The sequence below is a fragment of the Equus asinus genome, chromosome 23 (assembly GCF_041296235.1).
Source record: "Equus asinus isolate D_3611 breed Donkey chromosome 23, EquAss-T2T_v2, whole genome shotgun sequence".
NCBI lineage: Eukaryota > Metazoa > Chordata > Mammalia > Perissodactyla > Equidae > Equus > Equus asinus.
The window spans coordinates 57,344,264-57,362,039 of record NC_091812.1 but is presented as its reverse complement, the minus strand read 5'-3'; positions in this window follow the sequence as shown (position 1 = coordinate 57,362,039).

Sequence of the window (17,776 nt, the reverse complement as noted above, 5' to 3'; positions counted from 1 at the left end):
TTGGGCCCAAGCCCAATGAATAAAGGAGTATGACCTCGTGCTCCCTTGCCACTGATGCTTGAGCACATGTAACCTCAGAACCTAATAGAAAGGTGGGTAAGAATTGGGTATTCTTGATTACTTGACTAAATATCATGCAGTGGAACTCAAATTGCATTCTTACCTCTAACAGACATCAAGTGTAGTCGAATTTTGCTTCCACGATTGTTGGATGAATCCAAATCCTTAACGGTGGGAAATCTTAGGGAGGAAGCTTTAACCCAAGAATTACATAGCTCTAACACCACTGATGCATTATCTTTTAAGGAGGTCAACTGTAATGATACAGCTGTAATGCTTCCCAGCTGTGCCCTGGGAACAGCTTGGAGTCACAGTCGGCACAGGAAAGGGAACCAAACCACACACGGTAAATGTTGCACAAAGACTGATGACTAATTTATTTCCCATTGTATCATTTGGGAGGCTCTCTGTTGCAGGTAATAGAGAACCCCCAACTCCACTGACTTAAACAATAAACTATTTATCTCATAAGACACATGTTTAGAATTAAGCAGATTCCAGGGTTGGTGAATTCAATGGCTCAACGACATCATCAAAGACCCAGATTCTTTCCACCTTTCTATCTGTCACTCACAGTGTATTGACTTTTGTTGTCAGGCTTGTTTCCTAATGTGTTCTAACTTTCTATATCAGCTTCAAGCACAGAACAGTATGCAAAGGCCAGAAGAGAAAGGAATCCTTCCTCATGGCTGTTTGAAGAATAAGGAAAACTTTTCCAGATGCCGTGTTTCAGACTTTCCTTCCTGCCTCATGTCCAGGATTGTGTTGCATTCCTTCTTCTAAACCACCTACTGGGAAGAGAAGTAGAACTAGCCCACTTAGCTAAGATTAATTGAGATATCCACGGGGCCTTGAGAGTGGCCACCTCTCCCATAGCACCTGAGAGCCAACCTGAACTGAGGTTCCGTAAAGCAAGGCAGAGGGGAGGAATGGGTAACCAAGGGTGTCTGCCACAAATAACAATCATGATGTGTGTATCAGTCACTCAGTTAAGTCTGGCAAGGCTAACTCTTGTACAATTGTTAAGTCAGTCTCCAATCTCTCTAACTTGGAGAGATTCTGTACTGGATTCCTATTGTTGCTATAACAAACTACTGTAAACTTAGTGGCTTCAAAGAACACAAATCTGTTATCTTATAGTTTCAGAAGTCAGAAATTGAAATGAGTCTCACTGGGCTAAAATCAAAGTGTTGACAGGGCTGCATGCTTTCTGCAGGCTCTAGGGCAGAATCGATTTTCATGTCTTTTCCAGCTTCTAAAGGCTGGATTCCTTGGTTCATGGTCATCTTCAAAGCCAACAATATCAACTAGAGTTCTTCTCATGCTGCCATCTCTCTGGTTCTCTCTCTGCCTCCCTCTCCCACTAAGGCCCCTCGTGATTATATTGGGCGCACTTGGATGATCCAGGATAGTCTCCCATCTCAAGGTCAACCTTAATCTCCTTTGCCATGAACCTAACATATTCTCAAGCTCTGAAGATTAGGTATGTAGACATCTTTGGGGGCCATTATTTTGCCCCCAACAGATATGATTTTTACTCCTCAGATACTAAAGGCTCTCACGACAGTGTCTATGGGAATGAGCACAGCCTCTGGATTATGTAATGCTTGCATAGTACAGCTATGTGTACTTTGACAAGTTCCATAACTTCTCTAAGATTTTGTTTCCTCATATGTAAAATGAAATTAATATTAGTTATCTCAAAGGGTAGTTGTAAGAATTTAGTAAGGCCTTATGTGGAAAATGCCTAGTACAGTGCCTTGCTCAGAATATATATTCAATAAAATGGCATCATCACCATTCCTTTCATCTCTGAAAGCCTATGAACATTATATAACCATTACTTCTATTACTAGAGGTATGGATTCAACTGCCAGCCTTCCTAGCCATGTAATCATTGGCTGGTTATTAAATTTTTCTGAGATTGAGTTTTCTCATCTGTAAAATGGGAATAATAAAACCCTCTTCAGAGCAGAGGGGAAGATGAAATGAAATACCCTGTATTTATTGCCTAGCACAGCTCCTGATGCATGGCAGGTCTTCCATCAAATTCCATTCACCTCTTTTCCTCAAAGCCTATTCTCATGAAAGCTTCACAACTCACTCACACCCAAGCAGTGGTTCTCAAACTTTAGTGTACATCAGAATCATCTAGAAAGTTTGTTTAAAATACAACTTTTGGGGGCTGGCCCCGTGGCTGAGTGGTTAAGTTCGCACGCTCCGCTGCAGGCGGCCCAGTGTTTCGTTGGTTTGAATCCTGGGTGCGGACATGGCACTGCTCATTGAACCACGCTGAGGCAGCGTCCCACATGCCACAACTAGAAGGACCCACAACGAAGAATATACAACTATGTACCGAGGGGCTCTGGGGATAAAAAGGAAAAAATAAAATCTTTAAAAAAAAAATACAACTTTTGGGGGTCTATTCCAGACCTACTGAGTCAAGATTTTGGGATGGAGAAAGGGGCCGGGTGGTCTGCATGAAGACATAAATAACTGATCAAATTTTAACCTAGTGCCTTTCACAGAAACACCTGAATTTTACAGTTGAACCATGCATCATATTAAAGATTTAAGCAGGAAATTGCAGGCATCATCTAGCAGGTGGAAGAGGTATTTTGAGGGAATAATAGACCCTGCCGATGCTTCTGAATTGGAATATACATTAGGCCAGTAAGAGTTTAGATAGGGGAGGATTGAGAAAACCCATGGTTTATGACTGACTTAGATTTACCGTGTATTTTTACATATTAACTTTGTCATCATTAATGTGGAAAGTGGGAAGTTAGTGGTAAAATATCCAGCATTAAATTACCGAGATGTCACAGAGATGACCTCTGTTGATGCTCCTCTGTTAAGTGATAAAAGTCCATTAATATTATCTGAGCATGTCTTCACTCTGCCCAAACTGCTAATACTTTGATGGTGCTTATGTGTCTTCCGTTAGCAATGTTCTCACATGAATGAGGAGAATGAAAGACTGTAGGAAGAAGCCGCGTTTTATCATCCATTCTGCCTGCTCCTCCCTTGCTGGTAGCTAGGCTCCATTTTTATTCCACACTGACCTCCACCCAAATAATAACTTCAATTTCAATATGTAAATGTACAGTAATGAGGCTTCAATAATTTTTTTTTGGTTATCAGGAATAATAAATTCTGAAGAGCAAATTGCAATGTACTAGATAATATCCAGTAGACATTTTACCAGGGAAATTTTTTTTTAAATTACAATTGCTACTAAAGAGGAGAAATTTAATCCACATGTGCTATTGGCTATGTGGCTTTTCTCCTGAATGGAATAGGAGGTAAAAGTGTGATCAGGGAAGGGGACCCCAGAGCTATACTGCCTGAATTCCCAGGTTTGGAGACTCAGAAGGGATTCTTGCTATTCAGTTATGCCTGGCTGACGACAGTGCATTTTCTTCTATGATGTATGTGTCACTTTTCATTAATTCTGAGAGGCCTGTTCCTTTAGAAACCAGGGTAAACAGAGTAGTGTATTGGATTAGATCTCTACCGTGAATAAATTTATTTTCTAGCAAGTGTAAAAAATGAGCAAGGCCAAAACCCCCCAGAGCAGAAAATGTCACAGTGATTGCTAATACATTACTGCACAGAGAAAGGCCTAATAAAACCCCTATTAGGATGTCATACCTGCTTACGACTGAATTCTCCAGAAAGTTTATTTGATATGTCTAAGCCAATTATCAAAGTCTTAGTGATAAGAAGCAGCTCGCTGGGCCTGAATGTGTCAGAATAGAATGACTAAATTGTGGGAATTCATGGGCCTCTGCTTTGAATAATTAACTTGGCTCTTTGTAGAATGCATACACTTTAGAAACTAATTTTCTCTTTGCACAAAGCATTTTGCCCTTGTGCCGCCTTTGAAAAGTAAACTGATTCTCTGTAAGGTTATTCCCTTTTTTCATTATGTTTGGCTTGAGCTTGCTTCCCCGTCTTTCAGCCCACCCTTCTCCTAGCTGTTTGTCTTGGTGGCTTCTTTCTGACTAGACTGATGTAGCTTTCAACCAGAAATACGACATGCAGTGATGACATTCCCTCTGAATGAAATTTAAGCATGTGCTTTGCAATGATGTTATAATGCCTTGTCTGTTTTGGCATTTTGCTCTGACTAAGACACCCAGTTTATTTTTCAAGGATTTGAACATTTTTATTCCCTAGGAGAGAAGTGGAAGTGTTGGTTGCATAAGTAATTCTGTAGATGAAAACTAGAGCTGATCTTCATCTATTTGGAATGACAGAGTCAACCATTTGGACCAGACTGGGCAGTCAGTTTGTGCAAAGAAATCAGAAGCCGTTTTTCCTCCAGAGGTTTCTCCCTCTATATGGGCCAAAGAGATCCCTGGTTTTGGCGACAGGTAGACAAGTGTCTCAGTCTTTGGACTGTGATATGTCCGTCTGTGGGTTGATGTGTGAATGGGCCTCCCTTGTTCCCTCTCTAGCTTCAGGGTAGGTCTCACCATTGGCTCATCAGCGTTGTGCATTGACACCATCCCCTTGAGACTTTGCTTCTGTGATAAAGTTGTGCCTGACTCCTTTGGAGACCTATCAGTCTACTCTTGAGAGAAAAGAATCACTGGAAGGGGTGGATAGAGACCATCAGGGCAATTTTTTCGTGATCTAGGACTTGACATTTCTTCTTTCAGCACCTTTGTTGGGCAACTGCAATTGACATCTGATGGCTACACACCTGGCCAAAGGGTCATGAAGAGTAATGAGACTTTAAAATCCACTGGAAGAAACGCATCATAGTATGTAGTCTCAAGTTACACTTATGGGTGACTTATTCCTGTGCAATAGAAAAGGTCCCTTCCAACTCTAAGAAAGTTGTTTAAGATGAGCTGCTTTCCCCAGAGGAATTGAGTTACTCTGCATCATGTCCCACATTTCTGTCCATACAGAGAGCTTCTAATAAAATCTTATAGGAAGAATTAAACCATACCTTAAAATAAATTGCAAAACCAGAGTTTCTTTATATGGCTACTTTACATTCCCATTCACGCAATAATTAATAAGGTCTATGAAAACGGCTTAGCATGACGGAGCTTGCAATAAGGTGAATCGCTGAAGTACCCTCTGTGGAGATTGATTTTCAGCATCATAACATTTGCTTTAATGGACGAGTATACAAGTGTATGCGGAAAAATCACGTCAGAGTCGGTCTCGTTCTCTTCTAGGCCTATTTCACAATGTCCTACGCAGACTTTGAAGGGTTCTTGCAGTAACAGCTCTCAGCCCAGCTTTCTTCCTTCTGTCCACCCTTGTGGCTGTGGCAGTGACTTTTTAAAAAACAACCATCATAGGAAAGAAAAAAGTCAAAGAGCAGAAGCCTCTGGATTTTGCACCACTGATCACTGTATTGACGGTATGATCCTCTAGGGTGATTCTCAAGGAGAGTAAAAATAAAAGTAAATGCTTGAGAATAAAATTATTCCTCTCATTTAAAAATATGCTTTGGGGAGGAGGTTGCTGATGATCAGAAAAGGCAAATAAATGATGATAAGATGTCACAACTCCAAAAATGATTAAGAATCACTGCTCTGGAACTTACATTCTAAAGAAAGCATCCCGCATCTGTACAAGTGTCTCTTATACATATGCTAATCAGTTCCACTGATAATTTTAGCTTTTGGTTTGTTTTCTTCCTGTCATTATTTTATGTTCTTATTTGCTAGACTTCGTATGCACATCCGGGGGAACACAATTGCTTATCATCAAGCATGGGGGAGTATGTTGGGAATATATAATAATCTTTTGCACTGGATGTTTTCCTTCAGGAAGTAGAATTTGGCAAGAGCTTTTAAATAATCAGAATGGTTTTGGGTGAATGGAAAAATCAGGGAGTACAGAACAGATTCATATCTCCAGTGATGTTAAAACATTTCAATATTTCTGGTCACCGTGACCTACCAATTCCTTCAGCTCTTCTCTAAATAGATTGTATTAAAATGAAATACTTGAAGTGTGGCATTGCAGTGGATTCACGAGCCATTTGTTCTGGCTCTCTCTTTGCACTTGGAAATAGAGAAAGAGAAACACTTCTCTTCAACTGTGGCCAATAACAAGGCTTTTTAGGCCGTGTCCAGAGCAGTTCTTAGAGGCTGATAAAGACCTTGTATGGAGACACTTTAATCAAATCCTTTTGAAAATTTAACCATCAGATGGCATTCAGGCACATGAATGCACATGCAGCGTCCTGCCCCTTGTGCAACGTGGATCGGGCAGTTCTTCTGTCTGCCTGGGCCCTGCTCCCTCAGAGAGCTAAGCCCACCTCCTGGGTTTCTCATCCTTTGCTTTATTGCCTCCCTTAGACTCTCAGCATTTTATTCCATTCCTCTTTCTGATTTCGTGTCTCTATCTTTCTCAACTATTTCCATCTTTCTGATTGGGTCCCTACTCACGTTATTATCTCAAATTCTCCCCCACCTTCCTATTTCCACTCTCCTTCTGCCCCTAATCTTCTGACCTTAACTTCCATTGACCTAACCCAGCTGGAAGCCAGAGGGCAAGGGTGCCTATCGATGCAGTCCAGGTGGGTTAGGCTCCCAGGTCACTGAGCAGACTGGAGAAGGTTGAACAACCAATCTGTACAGGCAAGCACAAGATATCTAGCATATTGGGCAAAGTGCCTGGCACGCAGCAACTATGATTCTTTGGACCTTTTTTCCACTCTTGCTTTCATGTGCAAAATCCTACGCACATTTTCTTTTCCTTTTTTTTTTAGTTACTATTTCTCAAAAGACCAGAGTGCCCAGAGTGTATAATCTATGTTGGTTATTATCTTAAGACATTCAGATATCTATACTTTCACTCCGTGCTGAAAAGGAAAGTTCTATGCTTCTCCATCTGTAATCAGTGCCTTCCCTTGCCGAGAGTCAGCTTTAGAGCATCTTTCCAAAGTAGCTGTCTCGTGAGAAATCACTTCAGGGAGGGTTCCTGTTGCTGTGGAAGACCCTCCCAGGGTTTGGCAATGGGAATTTACTGGGAGGGAGAGAGCCTTCTTAGTGATCCAAAGAGGTGAGAGCTGTCGCTTCTGTGATGTGTCCCTCTCCTGCCTGGGATGACTGGCACTCTTTCGATTCTTTTAGTTTCAAGATTCTTCATATATATCTTTTTCTAAATAAGCTTGGCATATTTCACTCCCAACTTCCATAGAAGTCCAACTCTGTCTTTTGATTTTTACTTATTTTAAAATTTAATTTAAAAAGCCCTTAGTGCACATTGTTTTGTTTTAATTTCAGTCTGATTTCTGAAAGTCTCGTTGAGTCAGAATTTTCCATGTAGTGGTTGGCTTAATCAAGTCCACTAAAAGTTTTCTGTTTGTTTTAGCTTGTTTTCTCACAAGTCAAATATTAGGACAGCTGGGGGTTAGGAAAAGCTAAAGGCAGATTTGGTTTTGCAGGCACTGCGTCCTAACTGACCCAATCTCACTGGAACGACTTGGTTTTTCAAGGGTTGTGGTGCTTTGGTTGATGCTGAGCTCCTTGTCCTTAGAAAGAATTTGGCTTAGGAATTTTGGTCTTGTATTTTAAATGAAGTTGTGATACACAAAAAGGAAGGAAAACTTTAAATTTAAGTTTAGGTGACACAGCCACACATGACTATGAAATGTGTGTCCTCAGAAAAAAATGGAAAAAAAAACCTAAGAAACATTTTCTGTATCATATTTTTGCAGCTTGATTTTTGTGTGTTTGGTTGAATAGCTCTAGTTTGTCTTATTAGAGTGGCTTGCTTTATTATAGTTTCTTTCTTTCTGCTTTGGAGATACAGTCCTTTGTGAAATCCTAACCAGGCCCTGTGTTGCTAAAGAATTCTATATACATTGGTCAGATATTGCTTTAGAAAAGAGAGCTTAAGAACAAATGCTTTTTATGATGATCCTAAAATCATTAGAATGGAACCCACTAATAATATGAGGATTAGGCAATTGGCTTGGTATTTGTGTAAATGTTAACCACACCACCTATAATTCACGTAATTCTATCTTGGAAGATAGAATTTGGCTCATGGTCTAGCTGAATGCACGTTGTAATGGATAGTATTGGGTTGAGTTGGCTTAAGACAGTAAATTGAGCACTGAGCTTGTGATGGTAGGCACATTTTGAGTGACATGGCAGGAGAATTCTTCGAGTCTTTAGCAGACCAGCTAGGGCTTCAATGGCCCAGGGAAACTGTCAAGCATCACCTTATGGACTTGCTAATTAGGAAGCTCTGTGCCAAAGTTTCTACCTTTAGTATAGAAACTTGTAGCATAGCTTTGGGTACTAACCTTACAGATTCATCTTATTTTCCTTTTTCTCCACTTTCCACACTTATTTATTAAAGTTAATCTTAAGAGAGGGTTTGTGTGAGTGGCGAGTCTTGCCTAGCAGTATGATCATGCAAAGCTTCTGGGTTCCATGTTGTGCTAGTTCTCAGAAACTCAGATTTAAAGTCTAATCCTTCATGGAAGAGACAAATGTTGCAGCAACAGAATGAAGCTGGTAAGTTCACAGTGTGGATTTTGTGCTCTGTTTAAATTAAATCCAAATCTCCTGTACTTATTAAAAATGAAGCTCTCTTCCCCTTTGGAATCATATACAGTCTTAGCCACTCTCTTCTTGGGGTCTTAGGCAGCGTGGCAAATTCTTAGCTCATTTGCTTTTTAAAGCGTTTTTGAGTGCACGTTTTAAAAAAACTAATATGATAGCATCATTGGGTAATTAAAAATTGAATAGCAAAGGATTTTTGAAAATCATTTCTCATTAAAGATACATATATATCCGTGTATCACTGATCCTTAGTATTGGATGTTATCTGGTTTGTGACAATTAGATGGTCACTGTAGTGACCTGTGTAAGGTCAGGTTTACAACTTGAAGGTAGATTAAAGATCGAAAAATGGAGAGAAGAATCTAACAAACAAATAGCTCTCTTAGGTATTGTTCTATCCGATGCAGTGATAATCACAAAATGAACCAAGAGAAAAACAAGTAGGAGCAGGAGGACATTTCAAGTGGAGCGCCCTTCTTGGCAGCAATGGTGGGGCTGAATCACCACCTCTCTTGCTGTTTAATAACCTCTCCAGTAGCTAGAGCTTTTGTAAAGCCAGAATGCTGTTTGTTTATTTAAGGAAGCTCATATATACAGATTCTACCCACATCCCTTAGCAAATCTGAGACAATCTTGCTTAGAGCCTTACAGAATTTATTTTCCTTTTAAACTCTGCAAACAGACCTAGTGGATCAAGCTTCCTGTTTCCTCCTCCTTGACATCTGTTGTCAGCCCAGATCCTCATACCACTTCTCTCTAGTCCACTTGTCCCCCACCACTGAACTTCAATCAAGTGGCATTGTTCAGACATCCTGCCAGGGTCAGGGTCTCAGTTTTGCTTGTGTCCTGTGGACAGCGTGCCTACCTGATGTGAGTCATATGGATTCACTCACTGGAGCAGGTGGGAGTGACCAGAAATCCTCTGGTACTCAGGGTTCAGTTCTGACCCATTGCCACAAAGGATTGCCAGGAAGGCCGGTGTTTCTTCAGGTTATGGCCCATCGTTATGTTACTCTTGTAGCTTCTGACAAGCAGCAGGTACTTGGCAAATCTTGGTTGCGTATATAAATGAAAGGCATTGAAGCCATCTCAAAGTGTGACTAATTCTTTATAGCCTTTGTTAATGTTATAATTTTACATCTATTTGTATGATCATTTGACTGATCTGTCTAGTTCTTAACCTTGGCTACACTTTGGAATCACTTGGGGACCTTCAAAAAACATTCATGTGTGGACCTCCCCTCAAGAGATTTTGATGTAATTGGTCTGTGGTTGGCTGTCACTGGGACTTGTCAAAGTTCCCTGGGTGCTTCCAATAGGTAAAACCAAGGCCAAGAATTACTGCTATAAATTGTAAGCTCCATTTAGTGGAGGACCACATCTTCTGCTCACTGTTATATTCTAGCACCTAGTTCAGTGGCTAGCATCTAGTAGATGCTCAATAAATGATTGTTGAATGAATTAATAAAAGTTTGCAAACATGACTTCTTCTAACTCTTAAGGACAGCACCAAAAGGATTAAATGAATAGGGCTTCTTCTGAAGATGGCTCCAGTGTGTTCTCTGAGTGATCAAGCTCAGATGGCCACAGCATGGCCTTAAAGGACCCCCCTCCTGAAACATCCAGTGGTCATCTCAAGAAGCCCAGGTCTCCCAGTCTCTGGGAGTTTTAGAGGCTGCTACCCACACTGACCTAGTTCAGGATGGATGGTCTGATGGTTGAGCAGATAAAACTCTTGGAAAGATGAATTTTTGAAACTCAATAGCTCTTTCTTTAAACTTCTAATCAGAAGAAAAATGTTAAAGCTTGGAGATTTTGTATGAAAAGCTGCTTAACTGTTAATTAGGTGAGCATTAGGAGAAAAAAAAGAAGAAAAAGAAAGTGGTATCCTCAGTAAATGAGGAGAAAAACGCTTGCACAGCAGTAGACCAGCAGGTAATTGAAAGGTGGGAAAAAATGTGCAGGGGAAAATTCAGGACCAGGGTTATGTGATTGACCAAGAAATGCAAATCTTTTTTAAAAGAACAAAGCTGAGTTTTGAGTTTTAACAATATCATTTGGAAATGATTGAATTTAGGAGAAATATAGTACATTTCGAAAGGTGCCGCTTAAGTGGCGAGATTCAGAGCTGCAATGTGGATTCTGGTTCCCCTGCACTTACCTGTTTGGCTGGGTGACCTCAGAGCTTTTTCTTCCCCCTTGGTGGCTCCTGCCCATTTGCCTTCATGACTCCTGAAATGTTAAGTAGGCACGGAGCTTCAGCCTTGCAGCTGTCTCTGGTGAAGAGAGGGCAACAGTGTGGAGGACCCTGGGGGGAGAGGTTGCTACCAGGGGTTACCTACCTCCAGGTAGGTAAACTGTCACACCAGCATGAAAAGAATTCAACGCAGAAAAATGCCTATACCTCTACAGCTTGTGAGATAGAAATTGTCACTCAAAGAGTCCACTCCCCAGCCAGCTCTCCCACCTTCATTTCCCTCAGAGCTGTGAGAGGAAGACTTGATGAGGCAGTGTTTCCACAGTGTTTGACAATGGAGTAGTGTCACAAATGAAGTGAAAACCCTTCAGAGTCATCTCGTCCAGTCATCCACAGGACCAGCAGCTTCGAAACTGTCCAACCTACCAGATAGAGAACATTGCGTGCACGTCTTAAATATCTCCTTGGAGAGAATTCTTTTTTGGTTACTTTGACAATCCAGAATCTTTTAAAAAAAATTTATGTCATTGTGATCTTGTGACATCTTTGCTTGAAACTCTTCAGTGTTTCCCCTCTACCTATGGATGCTGTCCCACGAAGTTAGCAGGAGCGAGATTAAACATTTTTAACAACCATCATGGTATCAAAATGGACCCAAGTGTAGAACTGGAAAAGAGATTGGAGGCCCCAGTCCCAGGCATTGTCCTTTGGTTGCTGGGTTGTGAGGAGGCCTAAAAATCCCAGTGCAGGGACAGAATGTCTGGAGCGGAGGATGGCCACGAGGGGGCCCATTCCAATTGATATGAGAATATTTTGATTTTGTAACGAGACATTGTAACTAGCTGGATGTAAACCCAACTTATTAGCTGACATAAAAGCATCTCCATTATCTAGCCCAGCCTACATGTCTGGCTTATCTCCTGCTTTTCTTCTCTTATACTCCAATCTCCTGCTTTGGGGCACTAACTGCAGTCCTCTGAGTGTGCTCGATAGTTTCCTGTTTTCATGCCTTTGTACGTACTGTTCACTCTGCTTGGGATGTACTTCCCCTCCTTGAATTTCTGAAAAACCTCCTACTCTTCCTTCAAAACTCTGCTCGGTTGCCCCGCCAGACCTCCACCCATGCTGCAGTTGAGTTTTTATCACTCCCTCCTTTGTGTCCCCGTATTCTCTGTATATGCCCCTATTATTATACCTACCACACTGGAATAGTAATGATTTATTTAAGTGTCTAGCTCTCCATTAGACTGTGAATTCTTTTCAGGGCACCAATTTGACGTGTTTTCAACATTTGTATACCCAGGACTTAGTAGGTACTTGAAACATAGTTGTTCAGCGTACCAATGAATGAGTTCTTTTGTGGAAATGGAGAGCAAGTGGTCAGCATTCTCTTGTAGGGATATTTTATGCGGCTGAGATCTTCCCCACCCCTTTTCGTTTTCTCCTTGGTATGATCTCATGTAGGTTAAATAATGCTACATCTTCTAATCTTTCTCCAGAGGACTTTTCTCCTCTTTCTAGTCAACATTGCTGTGCCTTTTTGGCCTCTATCTAAATTCTTTCCATTATTTAAAAAGTGTCATGGCCAGTACTGGACACAGAACACATTTCAGATGTGAGTCGATGAATGGACCATTGGAACGCTTATTTTGGAGTCCTTGCAGGTCACACTCCTCCGAGGGCATTCCATGATCATTTTCCTCTCTTTTCTGATGACAGTACTTCATTGCTGACTCACACTCAATTTGCCCACCCCAACTTCTTGCCAGGATTATTTGCAACTTGGTCCTTGACTGTCTCTTCCCATCCTGTATTTATCCAAGTCAGCTTCTGTCCCCAAATGCCCCAGCTTGATCTGGCCTATTTTCTTCCTGCTCTTAGAAGGTGTGTGTATCCTGGTTGTCAAGCCCACTTTGGCTCTTGTTCCTGTCTTTCAGAGTGTCTGCAATCCTGTCTCACTTGTCACATCATTGGATTTGAGGAGCTTATTCTTAATAGAAGTAGTCTTTTGGCTGGATTGATTAGAACAGAGACCGTAGCCTTGGCGGTCTCTACATGTGTAATTGAATAGGTTGTTAGTTTCAGTAGGAGATGTGCACATTTCTGTCCAGAGAGTGTGGTAAAACCAGTGAAATGTTGCCTTCCTGCCATTTTATGGATAAAGCAATGGGGCAAAAAATAAGTGGTGATGGTAAGGGAGGTGAACAGCACAGGTAGAAGAGCACAGAGGTAGGCACATTGCCGCTCAAGCCAGGTGGCCTGGGTTTGAACTAGCTCTGCCGCTTCTTAGCTGTGTGACCCTAGGCTGATCATTTAACTTTTCTGAGCCTAAGCATGTTCATTTGTTTAATGATGATAATAATAGTATCTATCTCATGGAGATTTTGTAAAAATCAAGTGTGTTAATGTTTGCTCATAGAGCACCTAGCAGTATTTCTGGCATGTAGCAAATGGTCAACAAAAGTTAACTATTATCACTTAATCCCTCTGCAAGATGAATTTATTATTGATACCCCAATCTTAAAAGTTAACATCTGCATCATTTAAATGAAGATGATGGCCTAGATCGGTCATTTTCCAAATGATGCTCCATAGCAGAGACTCAGGAATCCCCCAGAGTCTCCTCCAGAGGGGCTGGGAAGTGGTAGCGGCTGGCACAGCTACAGCCCCCCCTCTCCCATCCGAGAAAGAAAGCTCCCATGTGTCTTTTTTACATATTGCACTTTCACCCAAATGTTCACTTAAAGAAAGAGTTCTTGAAGCTAAGAGAAGTTAGGAAATTCCCTTCCAGCTTGAAAATCAGGGGTTTTGAATGTAGAACATAATGATAATTTGATTTCTACCATTATTTTGTGAACGCTGAATTAACAATTTGGGGGAATTGCATTACATGTGGCCTCCTCCAATGATGTAATAATCGAATAAAATAGATTCTAATCCTATTTAGTCAGCTTCCCTCTGCTGTTCTTAGTCTGCTTTGAGAGGGCTGTCAAATTGAATTTGCTGTCCTCCGTGTTTGCCAAAGTTTATTATTTCAATTTACAGCAGCAGAGATGTTATAACCTGGTCTTTTATGTACTCTGTTGTGCTAGCTCTGATATTATGCCAATCTTCACAAGAGAGTAATCACGCACTGATGGGCCTTCCTTCGCTTTCAGAAAAGCAATGGGCAGGTCTTTCTGATATCTGGAGGGCTTGTACGTTGGAGAGACAGAATTGGGCCTGGGGCATTTAATCGGCTTTTCTTATTCATAAATACCTTTTAAAAAACCCCAACATAATACTATTTAAATATTTTCACAAAGCCACAAATAGGCAAATACCAAGGAAAACATGGATTGTATTTGAGAAGAGATGGTTTCAAAAGAGAAGGGTAAGATCAAGCTCTAAATGCATTTAATTCGTTAGCCATAAAGCGTGCAGAGCTGGGTTTGTAATGATGTCAGAACATCCAGGAAAAGATTCAGAACGAGATCTCAAAAATCCCATGTGGAGGCTCCTGGTCATGTTGACAGTCTGTTCCGTGGCGACTTCTATGGGAGTGTCTGCTGTCTTTAAGAGAGGAAAGAGACCAGCGGCTCTGCCTTTCCCATCTGCATCCAACACTGTCCCCCACTGCTTCAGTTCTCCAGTGTGATAACAAATTAAATAACAGGGGGAAATAACTTCTTTATTAACACTTGAAAATAATGATAGAAATGGATGCTTGTTGTAAAAATTCTAGTGGTGCAAAAATTCATAGGAAAATTCCTAGTTTTCTTTTTCTTATTCCCTGAATCCCATTCTCAAGGTAACCACTGATAATAGTTGAAAGTGGATCCATCCGGAGTTTTTCTTTGTATAGACAAACACACACACAAACACACTCATATGTACATGGAAATATATAAAATATGTATATACACATACACACATACATATAGTTTAAAAATATAAATTGGATTTTTTATTTAGTTTTATAATTTTGATATCTTTTCATTTTACTATATATAGATTTGCCTCATTTTTTTTAAGAATGAGAATTGCGTTTCAAGGGGACTTTTACATTCCTTCTGACTTTCAGTAAAAACCCAGACAACGAGCAGAGGGTGGAACACGTCTGTCACCACCTGCAGTCAAAGCCTTCTGCCTCTGACCCACCTGACCTTGGAAATGGCTGTTCTTAAAGACAGCCTCAGGCCTGTTGAAAGAGTCTGTCTCTTTTTCAAGCAGGCTCAGACCCCCGTTGTGAAAGAAAATGACACGTTAATCAAGTTGGTTTTCTGTCCGGCAAATTGCACCACCTTCACTTTGGGAAATGAGCGAGGCCTTGTGTGACTGGGGGTCACATCCGTCAGGCCTGGTGGAGCGGAGGGGACCCTCATTCCCCCGGGGCAGCCTCGTCTGACTTTTCTCCCATTAGCTAACAGCGCTGGTTAAGTGAGCCGTCAAGGCAGCAGGCCTGACTGATTTGTTGATACGCTGGACTAGCTGAGAAAGTTCTTAAACGAATTCACTCAAGATAAGGGAACGGCTTCTCCTCAAAGGCGAAGCAAGGAAGGATCCTCCGCTTCTCAGTAAGCCTGTCCAAATTGTCTGCCAACCACTCGAGGATGAAATTGATCCTCTCGCGACAGCATGTATGACTAAGAGTAGACTAGCCGGTAAATATTTAAAGGGTCTAAGCTCAGCTTCTCCATCATTTACCTGCATTTTGTTTGGATGACAAGAAGTGGCAGAGTGCACTGCAGAGTGAGATTAGGTGCTGGAAATGGGGCTGCAGAGATTAAATGAGGATTTCCGGAGGCGCCCTTCATTATGGTGACACGGTAAAGGACAGATTTCCTGAAGGGGTTTCCACTTGGCTGCATGATTAAGTGTTCAGGCAACTATATAATTGCTAATACACTTTTTCATCTTCCTGTGTAAATAATTTCTTTATTTAAACTTCACAATGTATAATATTTAAGGACTTGTCAAGCAATAACTCACTGGTGGCAGACAATTATAAAAGTCTAACGGCGGGATTAGGGTGTTACGGCTGGAGCTGATCGATCTCTATAGTTTTCTTGAAGAGGAATCTTACCACAGAGGTATAATTTGTGAAACAGAACCATACAGTCTCAGTAATTTGACCAGTTATGTGGGAAACTCTGAATCCAGCTCAAATTGCTCTTTTATTTTTTTAAACAGGGTATAAAGAATGCTTTTAATTTTCTGTGCATGCATGCGTGTATGTATTATAGGCAGAGTTTTTTTTTAAAGAAGTCAAGTCTAGGAAATATATAGCTCTACCCTAATCTGTGAGGTCTGTCACAGGTTTAAGCGTATTGCCCACGTATTGAGACAATGTCAAAGTCATTTGTGTAAATAATAACAGAAAGGAACACCACCAATTCATCAAGCATGAGGCTATAGTATGTTGAAGGAATTTACTAGGAAATCAGTATTTGTCATCACGTTTGTCATGGTTTATAAATCCCTGCCTAATTTACAAGGGTTTAAGGCCTTTCACCCAAATATAAAAGTGACCCATTAAAGTTAACGAGCCTTCTTTATCTGGTCTCATCTTTTAAATTTACCATGTGATTAAATGTAAGGAGAGGGAGATAGGGGCATTTAAAGTGCAGCTGAGAGTGCCTTGGTAAGAGAAGAGGACTCACAGAATCCCGAGACCAGCAAGAACTGGATTTGCATGCGACAGAGATAAAAACACCCCCCAAAATAGTATGACACTTAAAATAGCATGCTACTCATAAATTTGATGGAATATTTGAGGGCAAACATTTCAAAAGGATGAGATAAGTAATAGGTGCAGAGGGATTTCGGTAGAATGGAAAAGACCCTGAAGTTAGGATATATTGCTGCTGCAAAACAGATACATGGCTTATAACTGTATTTGGGAAAGAAAAATAAATATCAGTATTGATTAAAAATTTGGTTAAACCCAACCCTGAGATCCTGTCTCCAGCCTTATGGTCAAACTCTGTCATTTGAGACAGTCATGACAAAGACTGCTTTTCTAGAGCGATGAATGACCCAGAGGTAGACCATTGGCCAACTGAAGCAGGCAGCTGTTTGGTTTACTAGATGCTTCTGGAATTTGGACCTTGCAAATGAATGATCATATAGTTTACTTATCTGTATGGAAGAGCAGTTACTCAAATCTCTATAATGAATACTTCAGGTGTGAGTCATAAAGAAACCCCCACCCCCCCAAAAAAAAGACTAAGCATCATGAAGGCAGTGGACCATGTCTGTCTTACAAAGGATCTTCTGCAATCCTGAGAGCACTGACCAGGACATCCCCTCAGCTTGACTAAACTTTAGACAAGCTTCTTTCTGATTATAGCCCCCTGACCTCCCTTTTCTTGGAGCATTTACTTTAGAAAAGTTGAAGTTGTAAATTCTTTCTTTGCCCCTTTGAGATCTGAATCATCTACAGCCCAGGAATGTCTTTCTCAAGGACCTGGGAGCCATCCTTATCAAATGCGGTCATCAAGAAATGTAGGGCCCCTATCTCCCAGCGTCTGTGGGAGGGTAGGAGCCTAATGTTGATAGTCGACAATTAACAAACATGGATGGCAGAGTCACACTGAGGAGTCCTCCACACTAAAGACCTCCAGCACTTTCCCATTAACTCACTCAGCTTTAAACATTCCACACCTTTTTAGAGGAGTTGAGTTCACTTTCTCTCTCTTATTGCAATGGTTTTGAATAAAGTCTTCCTTGCCTTTTTAGCTGCTCTGGTGCAATTTTTCTTTTACAGCACTCAGTCAACATTTGTTGAACTGAATTAGAAGAGTTTCAGCTTTTTGTTTTCACGTATAGGGCCAGTTTAAAAAAAAATCAGTCCTTTTGTTTTTTTAGTGAGGTAGCATTGGTTTATAACTGCAAATTTCAGGTGTACATCATTATATTTTGACTTCTGAATAGATTGTCTCGTGTTCACCACCCAAAATCTAGTTTCCATCCATCACTGTATACA